Source organism: Felis catus, chromosome B2 (assembly GCF_018350175.1).
Source record: "Felis catus isolate Fca126 chromosome B2, F.catus_Fca126_mat1.0, whole genome shotgun sequence".
Classification (NCBI taxonomy): domain Eukaryota; kingdom Metazoa; phylum Chordata; class Mammalia; order Carnivora; family Felidae; genus Felis; species Felis catus.
In genome coordinates this window covers 86,724,452-86,744,012 of record NC_058372.1, presented here as the reverse complement: position 1 = coordinate 86,744,012, position 19,561 = coordinate 86,724,452, and the positions used below count along the sequence as shown (strand labels likewise).

The window sequence follows — 19,561 nt, the reverse complement described above, 5'->3', positions numbered from 1 at the left end:
ATGAGATCATGACCTAAGCCGAAGTTGAATGCTCAATCAACTGAGCCACCCACGTGCCCCTCAGTGCATTTTTAATATATATTTCCCTAATGACAGTGATGTTGAACATCTTTTCACACACTTATTAGGTATTTGTATATCTACTTTGTTGATTTGTCTATTCATCTCTTTTGTTCCTTTCTCAAATGGATTTGAATATTATTAAGTTATGAGGGTTCTTTGCACATTCTGGGTACAGGTCTTCTATTTGATAGGAGTTTTGCATATACTTTCAGTCTGTTTCTTGGCTTTTTGTTTTCTTAATTATGTTATCTGAAGTGCAAAATTTTTGAGTTTTGCTGTTTTGGTGTCATATTTATGAATTCTTTGCCTAACCCAAGGTCTGGAAGATTTTATATATACTTTAATTACTTGAACTTTTAAAGGGTATTTAAAAATATTTCTTAAGAATGGATCCTGAGAGGGGTGCCTGGGTGGCTCAGTCGGTTGAGTGTCCGACTTTGGCTCAGGTCATAATGTCGCGGTTTGTGGATTCGAGCCCCGCGTCGGGCTCTGTGCTGACAGTTCGGAACCTGGAGCCTGCTTCAGATTCTGTGTCTGCCTCTCTCTCTGCCCCTCCCCTGCTCACACTGTGTCTCTCTCTGTCTCTGAATAATGAATAAATGTTAAAAAAAAATTAAGAATGGATCCTGAGAAGTAAAATTTCTACAAACTTGTAATACATTTATTTTTAATAAAGTTAAAAAATATTACATATAAGCAGGAAGGTGTACAAATCAAGGGTGAAATAGCTCAGTGAAATTTGAAAAAGTGAATACATGTGTATAACCACCACAGATGGTCCATCATCCTAGGAACCCCAGAACCTCCTAGAAGCTCCTTCCCAGTCATTAATTGTACTCTTCCCCAAAGGTAAGCAGTAATACCAACACCAAAGATTCATTTTGCCTGTTTTTGAATTTTATGTAAATGGAGTAATACTGTATATACATTTTTGTGTCCATGTCTTTTGCTCAGTATTTTATTTGTGAGATTCATCCATGTGGTATGTTGCAGTAGCTTGTTCATTTTCATGGTTGTACAGTATTTCATTATATGAATATACCACATTTGTCAGTGCTACTTTTTTTTTTTTAATCAGTGCTACAATTGATGGACATGTCTGTTCTAATATTTGGCTATTTCAAATAGTGCCATTAGGAATATACTTGTACTTGACTTGTAGTACAGAAATGTGAACATTTCTGTTCAGTGTATACTCAGGAGTGGGATTGCTGGGTTATAGAGCAGGCATAACTGCAAATTTACCATAAATGGTACCAGTTTTCCACAGACGGTTACCAATTTCCACTCCCAACAGCAATGAATGAGAGTTCCATTTGCACCTCCTCGTGACCAGTAGTCATTGTTTTCTATCTTTTTAATTTTAGCCATTCTGTTAGATTTGCCTTTGTTGTGTTTTGTTTGTTTGCATTTCCCTGGTGAATAATGAGGGACTGCACCTGTTTTGTTGTGTGTGTGGCTATTTGGGTATCTTACTTTGTGAAGTTTTTATTTAGTTCTTATGCTCATTTCTCACCTGGATGTGTTTGTGTTTTTCATAAAAATTCATCAGCATTAAAAATATGTATATATATTCAGGGTATGAGTCCTTTGTCAGTTATGTGATTGCAAATGTCTTTTTCCTTTTGACCTGCCTTTTCATTTCCATAACGATCCGTTTTGGTCAATTTATCAATCTTTTCTTCATAGCTAGTGCTTTTGATGTTCCATTTGTGTCTTAAAAAATAAACTTCATTTGGAAACTTAATTAAGAAACCCAAACTTGAGCCAATTAGGTTGGTGTTTGGTTGTTAGGAGAGCCCTTCAATTTCCTGTCCATGCCTCGTCTGAGAATGAAGTCCTTTGGAAGTCATTCCACCACCCTCCCATGAGCCCTGAACACCAGCTTCCAGCTGCGGGACGCTAGTACAGACCATGCTCTGCTCAGCTTCTCAGCCTCCCAGCTGCCTCTATTACTCAACTTTAAGCTTCTCAGCTGCTTTTAAGTCTTTCAGCTGCCACTTTTCAGGATTTTTGCCTCTCAACTGCTTTGAGAAAGCCTCTGAGCTGGCATTTTAGAACCGGCTCAGACCTCAGAGGAAAAGTATCATCAAATGCAGAGCTACCTCACGTTTCTCTGTGCTTCCTTCTCTCTGAGATCTTGACCTCTCAAGTTCTCCTTGCTTTGGTAACTCTTAGATGCCTTCAAAGAAGTTTTTAGTTACTTATTTTATTTTTTATATTAGAGGGAGACAGAGAGAGCGCCAGAGGAGGGAGAGGAGCAGAGGGGGAGAGAGAGAGAGAGAGAGAGAGAGAGAGAGAGAGAGAGAGAGAGATGGAGAATGAATCTTAAGCAGGCTCCACGCTCATCACAGAGCCCGATGCTCTGGAATCATGACCTGAGCCGAAATCAGGAGTCAGATGCTCAGTCGACTGAGTCACCCAGGCACCCCCAAAGAGGTTTAAAGAAAAATTATCCAGCTTTTTCAGTTGTTCTTGGTGAGAGCATTGGTCTACCACAAGCTTGTCTGTCTTTTCCAGGAAAGGAAGTCCCTGGGGATATTTTTAAGAATGTTGATATAGCCTGCTGAAATACTGTAAGGTTGCATTAACTGGTGGACTATCAGTTTCCTAGACTTATTTTCATCTTTTTTAAACCTTTGAAAATTTGTTAGGCAAAAATAACATTGTAATTTTCTTTTAATTTCAATTTTAGCGAGATTGAACACTGAAATGATGCTTGATTTTTTTGCATCTTATATTTATGATTTATTTACTACTCTCCATTATTTCTCATTTATTTTTTTAAAGTTTTTAAATTTTATTAAGTTTTTAATTTTAATTTCAGTATAGTTAACATACAGTGTTATATTAGTTTTAGGTTTACAATATAGTGATTCAGCAATTCTGTACCTTGCTCAGTGCTCATGATGTTAAATGTACTCTTTAATTCCCTTCACCTATTTCACCCATCCCTTCCCCCAGCTCCTCTCTTCTTACTGACTTTCAAGAACTGTATAACATGGTTGGTATTAACAAGAATTCATACATCTGAAGATAAAGGGTTATTGCCTTAATGGACTTAATAATTGTCCTTCCCATTCTTTATAATATTTCAAGACTTTTGAAGGCAGCAGTTGTATCTCCTTTTGTGTTCTTTCTTGGTATCTGGTGCACAGTACAGCCCATATTAACATGAAGCAGATTGTATTAAACAGTCATGTAGAGATAGAAGCCAGGAGCTCTAGAAGATTGTTCCCTATGTCATGCTGTGTTCACTGATTAATCACTGTGAAAAATCTCTTCAGTTACTGGTTTGTACTGTATCATCTAAGAGCATGGCCTCAAGTCTAGATTGTGAGGCATCCCATTTTCGAGTCATTAACTTTTTTGTCACATCCATCCAAATCACTAACTTAGGATCAGATTGTCCTTTGTGATATATCACAGTCCCTGGGGATAAGTATCTCTTCATAAACCTCCCCAAATATAAAAGAGGAATTAAACGTCTTACCTTCCTCCCATGAAGTTAAATTAGTGTCATTCCTGGAAGTGTCGTATAAACGCTGAATGGCAACTTTACCAGTTGCATTTTGAAAGAATTTAAGGGTAAGTGATTTTTAGACTGGCTGCAGAGTTCCAAAGCATGCCCATAAAAAATTTTAAAAATCTAAAGCATTCTCCATTCACAGTTTATCCAACTCTAACCAAGTGTTTAGATTTGAAGAAATCAGACAGTTTAATTTTTAGTCACATTATGAAACTAGTGTCTGAGGATGAGAGATAGTGGAATTTTCCTTGCCATGTCAGGGATACTTTGGCTTTTTTAATTGTGGAAGTTAGGATTTTGCTCCCAGAAATGTCCCTGTTTTAGTTACTGCCCTACCTTTTTTTTTTTTTTTTTTGGTCATTTCATCAACTCTGCATAAAACATAGTGTCTGCTCTCATGCTGAGTCTGGCCCTCAGGGAATGGTGTTCTGAAGAAAAATAGAAGCCTTTGGGAAAGGCTGCTCTAAAAATAAAATCCTCAAGGCGTTCGACCAGGAGCATAGGCCAAATCTAGGGACGGCATTTTTAACATTACAGATTGCTGTATTAAATGGAATAAAAGTCTCTTTCTCTTTCCTCAGATGATGAGGGAGGCAGCAAAGCATTTTGTAAAGAGCAGGAACTTTGGAGCTGGGGTGCCCTGGGTTCCAATTTCAGCTTTCCCACTGTTTATGTGATCAGAGGCATGTCAAGCTCTGAGCCTTGGTTTACTTTTCTTCACAATGGGGAAGGTGGTTTGTCAGGATTAGCAATAATATATTGAAGGTCTGGTACATGGTGGGTGTTTAAGAAATGGTAGCTGTAATTGCACATCTTAAATTTTTTCTCGTATGCTAGAATAAGACTTTCTCCCCCCCCTCCCTAATGGGATGGTGATTCACAGTCTAGAGCCAGGTTACCTAGGTGCTAATCCTAGCGCTGCTGTTCATAGCTGTGCGACCTTGGGCAAGTGGCCTGGTTTGTAGCTCAGCTTCCTCATCTGTCAGTGAGAACGGTTAGGATGCTATCTTCTGAAGTTGTTAATTACTTCATATTTGTGAAGCTCTGGAAGGGTTTCTGCTGATATGTAAGCACTAGTTAAGTATTTGATATGTAGAAGTAAACAAAGCCGACATTAATTAGTTAATAAAGGTGATAGGACTAGAGATGGGGCTAGCGACAGCATTGCTGAGTGATAAATGATGGCCTGCAAGTAAGGGAAGCAGGCGCAGACAAATTTAGCGGGATAAGACTTGGCAACTCTGAAGCTGGCACGGATTCACATGGCTGCTGTTGATCAGTAGGAATATCAGAGTGGTGGAGATATTTACTTTTAGCTCCTCTCTTGACAGCCTGCAGAGAAATGTTCTCACAAGAGTGGTTTCTGCCGTGTTCTCCACTGTCAGGAAGGAGACCAAAGGGAAGAGGAATGTGACTCGGGCAGAAAGTACTTCCATGTAGCACTCCAGAACACCATACATCTTCTCCTTTGGCTGGAAAAAAATACATATATACACACACACACACACACACACACACACACACACACACACATATGTATATATAAATAATTGGCATACATATCTATAAATATATCTATATTTCAGGTAGAAAGTTGGAGGTCAGAGAAGTCTGGATTATTTTCTGAGTACCATTGGATGTCATTGTGCATAAAATATGTTTTATTTACTTTGAATTAGCATAAATAATACCAGAGTTGTCTTTTTTCGTTGAATTTTTACAATAATTTTATTTTATATCCTACATTTGAGCTAGTGCCAATCTTCACATAAGGCTTTGTTTTAATACAAATTGAGTATCTGGTAGACTTATACAGATGCTCACATGTTTGCCTTAATGTTCACACTTACATTAAAAAAAACATAGCTACTGCCCAGAGATAAGCCAAAGAAGAGAAGACATCTTAAAGGTAAAACAAACTTGTAGGGGATACTCAAGAATGTGTACTATAAAATGAGAAATGAAATGTTTTTTTATGGCAGAGTGATTTTTCTCTCCATCTCAAATTTTACAGAGATTTCTAAAAGGAAAAAGAATAAAAGCAGATGGGTTCAGTAATTTCTTAGCATGAATATTGAGAATACTTTTACCCCTGAGGAGTTTTGAAAAGTTCATCACGTTTTGTTTTGTGCAGACTTCCATTGGTCATAATAGGTATTTTAAAAGAAAGATTGATGGTGCTAAGTACAATGAATGGAGGAGGTGGAATGAATAGTTAGGCTGTACCCCACACTCGTACTGTTTTTCCTCTACCTGCAACCCTACTGTGTGGAATAGAGCAGCCCATCATTTTACCCCTGAGTTGAAAACTAGAGTCTTATTTTCTCAAGAAATCAAAGGAACTGCCTGGTGGACATTTGGAGCTGATAAGGGCAGTGCATTTGCCCCAAACAAAGCCCTTGTCTTCTTGGTGTTTGAAAGCCCACACCCTGCGTACCTTAAAAGGAAATCAGTCTTTTGAGGAGTCAGCCTCTCCACATATAGCAGTCTCTGCCAGCTGCTTTATTATGAGAGACCACAGAAAAACAGAGGAAACCCAACAGCAGTCATAGAGGAAAAAGTTACCCTGTCCTTTACTCAGAAACATGCATTAGATACATGAAAAGAAACAGCAGTACAAGAGTGGTAACATAAACAGAACAAATGTTCCTGGGAGAAACAGTGATTAAGAAATAGAGGAGAATACATAAAAGAAAACTTGAGGGGCGTTTCAAGAAGATGACGTCTGAACAATAACAGGATGCAGCAAAATGGGAACAGTTCAAGAATAAGGAAGAACTCTTGAAAATCAGGTATTTGTTTGCTGAAATTAAAACAGTGCAATGGAAAATTTGAAAGACCTATAAGGCAATCCCATAGAATGCAGTACAAGAAGAGAGGCTGGAAACTTGGAAGAAGAGCAGAGAGATAGGCTTAGTCAAGTTGATCCAATGACCACATAGAATTCCAAAAGATATGATAGAGTTAATGAAGAGTTGAAAAGATCAAATTAATAATAGAAACTTATTTTGTGCTCAGAAGCATAATCTGAATCTTCAGAGTGACAAGTTCTGAGGGCCCATTGGAATGGATGAAGATAACTTCAAGTTCAGACTAATTCTTAAGAAATTTAAGGACACTGGGGCGCCTGGGTGGCGCAGTCGGTTAAGCGTCCGACTTCAGCCAGGTCATGATCTCGCGGTCCGGGAGTTCGAGCCCTGCGTCAGGCTCTGGGCTGATGGCTCAGAGCCTGGAGCCTGTTTCCGATTCTGGGTCTCCCTCTCTCTCTGCCCCTCCCTCGTTCATGCTCTGTCTCTCTCTGTCCCAAAAATAAATAAACGTTGAAAAAAAAGAAATTTAAGGACACTAAGTGTAAAGAAAAGATCCTCAAAGCTTTTAGAGACGGAAGTGAGGTTGTCAGGTCCTCATTAGTCTTGAACACTTCTCTGAGGCACTTCAGCCTCGTTTCATACTTTTCCTATCTTGGACCTGGGGTCAGCCACCTTTCTAAGGAGCTTTGGTTTCTTTTGATGTTCAGTGGTGTTTGGAAACTAAGACTTGAATGTGCTCATTGTATCTGGAGTATGGTGGCTTCTAGACGCCTTCAGTGTGGATAGAGCTAGGTGGGGAGGGCACCTATATATAAATTTATAATTTGTATATTGTAAATATACAAATGACTTAGTTTTTAAGTCTATCTATCTATCTATCTATCTATCTATCTATCTATCTATCTATCTGTTTAGAGAAAGTGCGAGCTTGAACGAACTGGGGAAGGGTGGGGGTGGGGGGAGAGAGAGAGGGAGAGAAAGAGAAAGAGAAAGAATCGCAAGCAGGCTCTTCACTGACAGCATAGAGCCCAACACGGGATTTGAACCCACGAAACTGTGAAATCATGACCTGAGCTGAAATCAAGAGTTGGCCACTTAACCGACTGAGCCACCCAGGTGCCCCCAAATGCTTTATTCTTTGTTACATATACAAAATAATTTTACCAAATATCATTATCATTACTAACAACAATTATGCTAATTAAAGTCCAGAGTTTCTTTGCAGGTGTTTTTTTTTCCCCTTAAAATACAGGGTGTTCTAAGGGCATACAATAGAGTACTATATTCAAAAGATAAACTCTTCACTGTGCTTATCAATTTGGCATATAGGTTCAGGTTCATTTATTTTTGTGTGTGTTAAATTTTGAGAGTTGACATACTTATCCCACCAATTTAGTACTTTTTTTAATATATAAAATATTTAAATGGTTCAAAAGTCAAAACTGTATAAAAATATGCTCAGAGAGGCCTTACTAACTCTCTGTTTTTCCATCTCAAGATCTTGTTAAAATGCAGATTGTCATTTAGTAGATCTGGAGCCTGATGTTCTGCATTCCTAACAAGCCCACAGGGGATGCAGGTGCTGCTGGTCCACACACTGCCCTTTGAGTAGCAAGTTCCTAGGTAATATTACAGATTGGCCAGCTTTTCATTTCTTATTTCATATAGAAGGGACAGGATAGCAAATGGCTTCATACTAAAGGCTTAGCCTTTTATTCAAATCAAACAGTATGAGTGAAATGATAGGAGACAGAAGATGACACAGGAAAAGGAGGAAAGAGGAGAGATAGCCAGTGTTCTGGAGAAGTCCTTCCCAGACCATCAGCAGCCTGCTGAAGGAAGTAGCAGCACTGGTGAGGGTAGAGGCTGAAGACGCTTCCACCAAGAGGAGCAATCAAAAGCAGATGTTGGAATAGCTCCCTGGGGTGGTGGAGGCTGGGGCGGAATAGCTAGCTACCTGCTCTTCTCTGCTTTAGCCTGAAAAAGCACACGGTGGGAGCCTCCTTGAAATGTGTCCCTCAGTGTGGGCTTCACATACAGTTCACTCCCAGGGACCACCATCTGTCCCACTAAGGAAAGCAACCCATTCAGGACTTGTCTTTCTGCAGTCTTCTGGGAGCTCTCAAGGTGAACAGTAGCAGAGCAGCCACAAAGCTGGGTCCTTCAGCCCTGTGTCCTGCACATCTGATCTGCATCTTTAACAACATGGCAGTGTAACTAAAGAGGCTAGGAAAGTGAATAGTACTTGTTGAAGTATGTCGAAAAGATGGTGAAGTTCATTCACTAACCTCAGTTGAGCTGGGTTACTTGGCTATAATGAATAATTCTTATAGGCTGAGGTTTTACTGTATTAGAATTTCATTGAGGCATGGCTTTGTGCTCTCTTCAATACGTTGAAGTTACTCTGTGGGGTTCAATTTAATTATTTTTACTTCTCATAGAAATAATAAAAGCACATTAAAAATGCAATAAGAAAAGAAAAGGCCCACATTGCTACCACCGTTTACATATTACTGTCAGCATTTGGGTGATTATTTCCCTTGAGCGTGTATGTGTGTGTGTGTGTGTGTGTGTGTGTGTGTGTGTGTGTGTGTGTAAAACAGAGTTATAATTACGCTGTGAAAGTAATTTTTATGATTTTACATTATAAGCAATTCTCTATGTTTTTAAAGTCTTCATAAATAACACTTAAAGTGACTGAGTCATGTCTTATTGAGTTAACTAGGTCCCTAAATATTGGTCATTTAAGTTGAAAGATTCTTAAAGAGTTGTCAGCATTTGATATATATGGAAATGGTAAGTAAAAGTAGATGATTAAGAAAAGGAAATGTTCTTTTTTGGTACCTTTTTTTCCCCTCTATAAAATTATCTCTAAATCTTGAAAAGTGTAAGACAGTTCTGTTACTTTATTAAAGGGATTCATAGAGATGGGTATTTTACTTGGTAGTTATATGTAACAGAATGTATTTTTTTAATTAATTAAATTTTTTTAATGTTTATTCATTTTTGAGAGAGAGAGAGACACACACAGAGCATTAGTGGGGGAGGGGCAGAGAGAGGGAGACACAGAATCCGAAGCAGGCTCCAGGCTCCTAGCTGTCAGCACAGAGCTCGACTTGGGGCTTGAACTCACAAACTGTGAGATCATGACCTGAGCTGAAGTCAGACGCCCAGCTGACTGAGCCACCCAGGCACCCCATAACAGAATGTATTGCCTCCAAAGGAATCCCAATTTACTTTTTAAAATCAGTCTTCCCTCACTCTCTGGCCTTAATTAAAAGCCTGATAAATCTTCCTAACAGGTTCCTTGCTCTTGGGGAGATAATGTGACTGAAACAGAATGCTAACCTACAGGTGTGCATAGAATATAGTTGGAATATAAAGAGGGAGTGCCTAGTCCAGGTTGCAGCCTTGAGAAGAATTCCTGGAGAGAATGATTTCTTAAAGGAAGTGTTAGAGTGTGTAAGAGTGACCTGACATAGAAATGTAGAAGTCCTCTTAAGTAGAGGGACCAGCAGGTGTCATGGGCTCATTCTCAGACCAGTCACTGCATGAAGATGAAGTGCTTGGTAGTCACACGACTACCTCCATGGCTCAGGAACCTTGTCCTTATCAAATGATGGGAGAAGAGGTACTAGTCAGAAACAATAATAATAACAACAAAAAAGAAAAACAAGTGGATATAATATAATCTGGGAGAGCAGAGAGGAAGGAAGCTCGTCTTAATTACTCAAGCATCCTTTACAAATTCTGATAAACAGTTTTTGAGTGACCATCCTAATGTACTCCCTTAGCTCCTGAATTCTTATCAATTATGAGTATGTTGGATTCCTCAGGTTTGTTGAGGAGAAAAAAAAAAAAAGGTTGACCACTATTGCTGTAGTTGAATCCATCAGGTGTTTAAATGATTAGGATTGTGATTTTTTTTAAAACAATTATTCATCTGGCCACAGTTGGTAGGTGAATTTAAAAAGGGAGGACAGGGGCGCCTGGGTGGCGCAGTCGGTTAAGCGTCCGACTTCAGCCAGGTCACGATCTCGCGGTCCGTGAGTTTGAGCCCCGCGTCAGGCTCTGGTCTAAAGGTTCAGAGCCTGGAGCCTGTTTCCGATTCTGTGTCTCCCTCTCTCTCTGCCCCTCCCCCGTTCATGCTCTGTCTCTCTCTGTCCCAAAAATAAATAAACGTTGAAAAAAAAAAAAAAAGGGAGGACAACGTCAAAATAAAGAGCTTCTGCACAGCAAAGGAAACAACCAAGCCTAAAAGGCAACCTATGGAATGGGAGAAGATATTTGCAAATGACATAGCTGATAGTATCCAAAATATATAAAGAACTTTATACAACTCAACGCAAAAAACCCCACAAATAATCCAATAAAAAATGATCAGAATACATGAATAGACATTTTTCCAAAGAAGACATGGTGGCCAAAAGGCACATGAAAAGATCCTTAACATCATTCATCATCAGAGAAATGCAAATCAAAAACACAAGATATTGCCTCACACCTTTCATGACTAAAATAAAAAACACAGGAAACAAGTGTTGGTGAGGATGTGGGGGGAAAAAGGAACCCTCTTGCACTGTTGGTGGGATTGCAAACTGGTGCAGCCACTCTGGAAAACAGTATTGAGGTTCCTCAAAAAATCAAATTAAAAAAAATTTTTTTAAATTAATTTTTTAAGTGTTTTCCTCAAAAAATTAAAAATAGAACTACCATATGATCCAGTAATTGCACTACTGGGTATTTACCTAAAGAATACGAAAACACTAATTTGAAAGGATATATGCACCCCTATGTTTATTGCAACAGTATTTACAATAGTGAAATTATGGAAACAGCTAAAGTGTCCATCGAAAGATGTATGTATGTATATATACGTATGTATGTATATGTGTACGTATATGTATATATACACACACAATAGAATATACACACACATACACACACACACACACACGAATATTTGGCCATAAAAAGGAAGTAATACTGTCATTTGTAGCAACTTGAATGGATCTAGAGAGTATAATGCTAAGTGAAATAAGCCAGAGAAAGACAAATACTGTATGATTTCATTCATATGTGGGATTTAAGAAACAAAACAAATGAACAGAGGGAAAAAAGACAAACCAAAAACCAGACTCTTAACTACAAAGAAAGCTGATGGTTACCAAACGAGAGGTGGGTGGTAGGGGGATGGGTGAAATAGGTCAAGGGGATTAAGAGTACACTTATCTTGATGAGCACTGAATAGTATGTAGGATTGTTGAATCACTGTTACACAATTGAAATTAATACAACACTGAATGCTAATAATACTGGAATTAAAGTAAAAATGTAATAAAAAGGAAGGACAAGATCATTTAGGAGGCTCTTACGTGGGCTGAAGACATGATATGGGGGGTAAGGAGGAGAGAAAACAAAGAACTATTTGGGGGGCAGAATTGGCAGTGTAGAGTGATTTGGTGTGCTGATAGAAGGATAAGAGAAACAGTGTTTGACTTCCAGGTTTTAGGTTGAAGTAAATGGATGGTGTGGCCATTAACTGCAATTAGGACGAAAAGTAGTGGCAGTAGTATTTTAGATTAGTATCTCTTTTTCAGTGCTTTTGTGTTTCTTAGCTGGGGTTTTCTAGACACCATAGCCTGATGCAAAGGAGTATATATATTTTAATGTTTATTTATTTTTGAGAGAAAGAGACACAGAAAGAGATCACAAGTGGGGGAGGGGCAGAGAGAGAGAGAGAGAGCAAGCGAGAGAATGAATCCCAAGCAGACTCCACGCTGTCAGTGCAGAGCCTGACATGGGGCTTGAACTCACAAATGTGAGATTATGACCTGAGCTGAAACCAAGAGTCGGACGCCTAACTGACTGAGCCACTCAGGTGCCCCTGGAATGCTATATTGAGAAGTGCCATCCTAGGGTAGCAAGGGGGGGGGGTGGATAGGAAAGTGAGACAGGGAGGAAGTTGAAAAGCAAATGCAAGGTGGTGTGTTAACGACTTCATCAAGTGAATTACCTTCTAGATGGGCTTTAAAGAACTCTCCCTGGGCCTGGTGGTCATTTAGGGGCATAAGGGAGAGAGACGTCCTTTTCATCTTCTATGTCTCTCAGGCTGAAGTTCACCCCATGGGGGTTTGTTTTACCTTCACCCTTGGATTGGGGTTAAGGGGCTACTCTGGGCAGCCAGTGGGAAGCAAATCCCATGCCCCACAACACGGTGGGTGATATGAGTTGGGTGGTTGGAGGAGCTGGAACCTCTGTGGTTTCTGCAGGGTCAGATTTGGGCAAACAGCTGAGGTCGAAGGGATTTATGGAGGTACAGGTGGCAGGGGCGGGAGTGAAGATAGAGAGGCATGCAAACAGAGTCCAAAACATTTTCCCAACTACTCTCAACCCTATTCTCTTTCCCTAGTTGCCCATTTATAGTCTGTGAGAGTTTTATGGTGCTCTGATTTTTACTATAATGTTTTATTTTTATTACTGCTCAGGTTTTAATCTTAGATTCATAGTCCTCTAGTTTATGAACCTAATACCTCCTTTCACATAATTTCTAGACTATGGGTTTAATATAATTGTGTTCCTCTATTTTTTCTCATCTTAGTCTGTTTGTGCTGCTATAACAAAATACCATTTACTGGGTGGCTTACTTCTCACAGATCTGGAGTTGGGAAGTCCCAAGTTCACTGTGCCAGCATGGTTGGGTTGGGAGGCCCTCCAGGTTGCGGATTGTCAGCTTGTCACTATATCCTCTCATGGCAAGTGAGCTTTGTTGGGCCTCTTTTGTAAGGGTATGAATGCCATTCACAGGGGCTCCACCATCATGACCTAATCATTTCTCAAAGACCCCACCTCCTAATACTATCACGTTGGGCCATTCAGACTATAGAGATTCTCCAGCTCATTACTTACAGGACAGATGACTGCCCGAAGGTTTGGATCCAAGTAGGTACTTGATTTCATCTGTTCTCTGTGTATTCCTATGCTAATCTCTAGCTTGCGTCCAAAATAGACAAGATATACAAAATGTTTCAGTAAAGAACTCTAAAGGCAATGCATTTGAATAAACTCTTCTTTTAAGGATGTCATAACGGCATAAGAGGCGACATTGGTTTATGAATATGTCAGAATTTTTTTAACTTAATGACTCAGTAGCTTTTTTATTGAATATATACTATATGCCAGGCTCTTAACTGGGTTCAAGGATACCGTGCTGACCCAAAAATGTCACACCTCTACCTTCATGGAATTTGCTCTCTAGTTGGGGCAGGGGCATGGCAGGGTTGGGCACAGGCATGAATCAAAGGATGCCGTGGATACCTGTAAATTGCTGACTGAGGGTTGTCACAGAGAAGTTCATTTTGAAACGAGACAACAGAATGGGGGTGGTGGATAGCTTGGTCATGGGACCAAGAGAAGGTTCCTCTTGTAATGGAAGAGTAAGAATTTGTGAATTGAACGGGGAATGGGGGTAGGTGGTAGCAGGAGGCTGTTTATTATTTGGCAGAAGTTTACTGAACGCCAACTGTGTGGTAGCTCAGTCGTAGGTGTTGGGAATCCAGTTGTGAATAACCCAGGCAAAAAGTCCTACCTTGTGAGAGTTGTTGATAGTTTGGACCAGGATAATGGCAGAGGAGTTTGAGACAAGTGGCTTGATAGGAACAATACTTAGGAATCAAAATTGACAATTATAGCTGAGGGAGGTAGATGTCAAGGTGACTCTTGTTTCTGGCATGTATAACCAGATGGGTGGCAATTGTCACTGAGCATGGGAACACTGATGTGCAGTAATATTTACCCCACATTTCTAAATCTTTTTTAAAAAAGATATTTATTTATTTATGGGAGAGCACAAGCAGGGGAGGGGTAGAGACTGGGTACAGAGGATGCTGACAGGCTGACAGCAATGAGCCCAATGTGGGGCTCAAACTCATAAACCATGAGATCATGACCTAAACCCAAATTGGATGCTCAACCTACTGAGCTACCCAGGGTACTGTACCCCTATCCCACATGTAATTGGACATGCACAGTTTGAAGTGTTTTTGAGATATCCATGTGGAGATGTTAAATGAGCAGTTGGGTACTTGAGGCTGAAATTCGGGAGTAAGGTTTGGACCATTGAAAGACATTTGGCAGGTATCTGCATCAGGGAGTAATTGGAGCAAGCAAGGAGGAGATTGCTAATGGCACCAAAGAAAAGAACCAAGCTTTTAAACTTTTTTTAAAAACCTGTGTTTTTCAAAATCAGACTAGATTATGTTGCTTTTAATTAGCATGTGGATTTCACTCTGACTGTCCAATATAGTCCCTTATGAAAACAAAACTTATTTTCACTCTTGCCCTGTGCAAATAATTTATAGGTGATAAGAGGAGATATTCAAGTTTTAACTAAGCGGTTATAGATCCAGGCAGTATGATTTGAGATTCCAGGTTCACTATTTAATAAGACTTGGTATTTCCTTCCAAATGTTGAATTTTCAGTCACATACCATTGTGAGAAACATCGGTGGTAGTTAAATAGCATATCTGTGAACTATTCAAAAAGGCTGATGAAATTAAATTGGCCTGCATTTTCCCCAATAATAGTTTCAAGGCAGGTAAAGATTCTCGGTAGAACAATGACCTAACGAGTGTGAGCCAAGGAATAAGAATTAGAAATAAGAGACAAAAGGAATATGAACAAAACCTGTCACCAGTGGGGCTCATCTTTTTTTTTTTTTTTTTTTTTTTTTTTTGCTTTTTGTACTTCTAGAAAGGTTCCTTCGGTTAATCTTCTATTAACCACTTAAAAATATATTTTCCTGGTTCGTAATTATAATTAATTTACTTTTCTATTAAATGCTAACCTTTCTCGCTACTCGAATTTCAGTTTTAATTGTCATCAGATGTCACTTAGAATATTCTTCTCTGAAACAGACCCTTGCTGACATTTAGTTTAATTTCTCAGTATTTGTGGGGAAAAGTAACATGAATGCAAATAAATTCTCATGCTTACTAATCTAATTTTCCAAATGTCCACAGAAGAACTAAATTGAACATTAGTGAAAAAAATTCTTTTTTGTGGTGAATATTCTGGTTGGAATTAGAAACATATTGGGAATGGAACAGTGTTATAAATAGAACACTGCGTATAGTTCATATTTAAATTGTGCACACATTTTTTTTCTTTAGCTTTACTGCATATAGGTTTTAAGTTAGATATACTCTAAAATAGGTGAAATTTTGTTCAGTGATGATTTTTTTCTTTGTAAAAATAATTCTAGGGGTGCCTGAGTGACTCAGTCCGTTGAGCGTCCTACTTTGACTCAGGTCATGATCTCGTGGTATGTGGGTTTGAGCCCCACACTGGACTTTGTTCTCATAGCACGGAGCCCACTTTGGATTCTCTGTCTCCCTCTCTCTTTGGCCCTCCCCCGCCCCTCTCAAAAATAAATAAACATTAAAAGATAAATAAAAAACTTTAAGACCTCCTCTACCCCATCCTCTCCACTTGATTGTTACATATTTTCTTTTGGTTAGTTTGTTCAAAGCTTCCTTTTACTGTACCTACAGGTAAACCAAAAATAACAGAATTCAGCCCCCCAAAAAATGTAGACATTGTTATAGTGAAACAAATTTATCTCTGGACTATTCTTTTTAGTTATAAAGCAGGTTGCCCAATGAAAGTGACTACTCTTTTTGTTTCTAATGAAATAAAGTTGAAATTTGGGCTGTCTCTTAGGTGAACTGCCTGGTTCTTTATTTCTGGTTCCACCTACTTCCTAACAGAACTCAGGAGTATACTCAGAGAATATTTGCTTCCATCCTGGTGTGTTCTTTGTTTACCATTCTTTTCCAGTTAGAATCTCTAGATGTGTAGTCAGAGTCTAATCTAGGCAAAGAATATGGATTTTGTGTGATACATCATTTCTTTCCTCTCTTAGTTTTCCATTTAATTTCTTAATGAGAGGAAAGGTAAGGGTGAAGTTTTCCATTTAATTTCTTAATGAGAGGAAAGGTAGGGGTGAAGGGAGGGAGGTTTTGGGGCCATGTGGATTTTTTTTTTTTTTTTGGCCAAGAGTATGGCAAATATCGGAAAGTACAGTGGTGTGAGACCTTTTTTCCTTTTAGTAGAGCCTCTGGCCCAGAATAGGAGAGAGATGCTCAGTTAGTCAAGATAAGAGCTCTCCTTTCTCCTTTCTTGTAGACTTACACTTTGTTCAAGACAGAAGCAGATAGTCTGAGTAAGGCCAATATTTCAAATTCTCACCTGTTTATATTCTGCTCTGTCAGTTATGAATTTGCTAGAACACTTGGGTTATTCTATTAGTCCTCTCCTGGTCTTTCCCAGTAGCCAGTTATGTGTTGACTTTGCTCGTTAAGGTACAGAAGAGTTCTAGAGTAGGAATTGTTTCAAGTTGGTGCACCTCAACTCTTCTCAGTAGTCTGGGCTCAGTGGACTCCAGGCCAGCCTTCAGAGTGAGCTGGGACCGGGAGTGGTCAGAGGTCTCTGATGGGAGACCTGAGAAGTCTGAGCCAGGTCCTTGCTGTGCCCACCTGTTGAAAGGATCCATGATCTGGCTGGTTTGCTGCTCACCTTCTTCTCTATGGGTAAAGCATGCTACAAGTGGGTATTGCATTTTAAGCATCACGAGTACATAGCTTTGTGTTGGGCCTGGTAGGTTATAGAGAAGATAGGTGGTAGCCTGCATCCTCAAGGACTTTTATACAGGAAACGGGTAAAGAAAAGTGTGATACACTAATAAAGATCAATGTTGGTTTAGTGTGAAAGAAACAACAACTACAAAACCAGAAATAAAATTTTCAAGCTATTTGATAAATGGGTCAGAATAACATACCCATAAAATTCAAAAAAACCTACTGAAGGGTGGACTAGATTTTTAGTGATAGGTGGAGCCAGCTATCACCTTGGAAGAGATATTTTGACATACTACAAGACTCCTAGAAAATGTAGAGAGATGGCAGGCCTTTGAAGTTTTGCAGGAATCTTTCCCCTTTAGGGAAAGGACATACGTATCTTACCAAGGTGTAGAGGGTAGGTACTATTTATTGTTCACTCAGCATGTAGTTGAAAGCATGACATTCTGTGAAATGCAAAGGCAATTGAGGTCTCTGTGGGCTAGATTTTGACAGTGTGCTGGAGAGTTGATAGAGCCTTGGGGTAGGACAGTAGGGTGCCAGCTGGAGGTAAACTGCTCAGATGTTCTTTGGTAACACAGATCAAGAAAAAAATAATAATTTGCCAGATCAATAGCTGTGTGCCACATGCCAGGGAATGTATTGATTTACTCCAGTAATGAAGTCACATCTGGTACAGCATCTGCTGTCTACAAAACGCATCTGTTTCTGTAAGGCCAGATAGGCAAGTTGAGTGTGGATGTGATAGGAAGGATCATCTTCATCCTTCCAGTCCTTGGCGGTGATCCCAATTTTTGTATTCTCTACAGGAATGAAACCATCATAGCCCTTACATGTCAAGGAACCAGTAAGGGAATTTTCCCGCTACTGAATATGTCTGTTGCAACTCCATATTTCAGAAAATAATATAGGCATGAGTTATGGGATGAGTGGGAGTTGGAACTGAGCTCAAACTTCATTAATCACATGGTTTCCATAAGCCTCTACTCTGAATGGTGCAACACAGTACCATTTTGGGTCTCCAGAAATGAGTGCCAGTTCAGAGCCATATTCAGCAATCCCACAAATTCTGATTATTTCTCCTTCCTCAGTGTATAGTCACTCTGGTAATTGGCTGCATGTTTTTTGAGGAAGACTGGTAAGAAAATTTATAGTACAGATTGGGCTGTGTAGCAAGGTCCTTCCTGAAGGGGACTTGACTTGTTTTTACTCAAGGGGCTCTAGGTCTGTGTACTGGCTCAAGTTTGGGAAATGATTGAGAGACTGCTAATTTCTTTCTTTCTTTCTTTTTTAAAAAATATTTATTTATTTATGACAGTGGGGATGGGTGGGGGGAGGAGCAGAGAGTGAAGAAGAGGAAAACAGAATCCTAAGCGGGGCTCAAACTCACAAACTGTGACATCATGATCTGAACTGAAATCAGGAGTCAGATGCTTAACCTCCTGAGTTACCCAGGCACCCCAAGGGGCTGCTGCTTTCTATTTTATAGCCTTGATGCTTATACATATCAAGTAGGACTTGATAAGCTTCTAGTTATTTCTCTCTTAGAGACACCATGATCAGACACCAATGATCCTGCAGGTCAGACTTAGCTTTTGCTCTGCTGCATTATGGTAACTGTGCTCACCTCATCTCTGGTTAAGTGCTCTCACCTAGCTCCTGCCACTCTGGGGTACTGCCATCCCCATTTAATTCAGGAACCCCATTTCTTGGATGGCAGCATTGCCCATTGTCACTCTTGGTCTGCAAAGACTAGCTTTGATAGAGATTCAAGAATGCTAATGGTTCTCTCAATCAGTGAATCTCTTAAAGCCTTGGTGGAAGCAGTGCCCTCTAGATCCTACCAGGTGACACAGTTAGAGGTGGGTGAACAGGTATTATATGATAAATCCAGTCCAGCATTCCTATCTGCCCAAGTCTTTGGATAGCTTCCTCTATACCAAAGATGATAAGAGATCTCAATTTCATCTATTGTAAGTGACTTTTGGGATCAGCCTTCAGTTAATTAATTGAGCAAACTGTTAGAGCCATTATTAGTCAGCTGAGCTAACACAAAGAATCTGAGAATCTGTTTTTATTGTGACCATATTAATAAATTTGATCTGATCTAATATATTCCTTCTGACCTGACTCATTACCTTCAGAATCCTTTTTCATTCATATTCCCTGGTTTTTAACTGGAAAAGTCTTGCATTTCTTTCTTCTTCTTTTTTTTCAATGTTTATTTTGAGAGAGGGGAAGAGTGAGTGCACGTGCGAGCAGGAGAGGATCAGAGAAAGGGGGGGAGAGAGAGAATCCCAAGCAGGCTCTGTGTTGTCAGTGGAGGGCCTCATGTAGGCTCATTCTCACCAACTGTGAGGTCATGAGCTGAAAGATCAAGAGTCGGATGCTTAACTGACTGAGCCACCTAGGCAACCCTTGCATTTCTTTTTATGTAAGTGGTACTTCTTCCTAGGTCACACTTTGTGCTTCATCCTCTGGATTCTGCTTGGACTTTAGTCTGGTTGTAGGTACAGAAACA

At 39.6% G+C, this 19,561-nt stretch overlaps 1 protein-coding gene across 2 annotated transcripts in view; it reads left to right on the top strand.

Moving 5' to 3' along the window:
• The window catches only part of GPR63 (G protein-coupled receptor 63), a 51,282-nt gene that overhangs the window by 18,671 nt on the left and 13,050 nt on the right, over positions 1–19,561 (top strand). The window contains exon 1 of one of the 2 annotated variants that reach the window (XM_019830978.3): positions 18,026–18,035. The exons of the other annotated variant lie outside the window; for it this stretch is intronic. The gene's annotated coding sequence lies outside the window, so the exon portion shown is untranslated. Of the gene's footprint in view, positions 1–18,025; positions 18,036–19,561 lie in introns of those variants that run through there. 2 annotated transcript variants of the gene reach the window in all.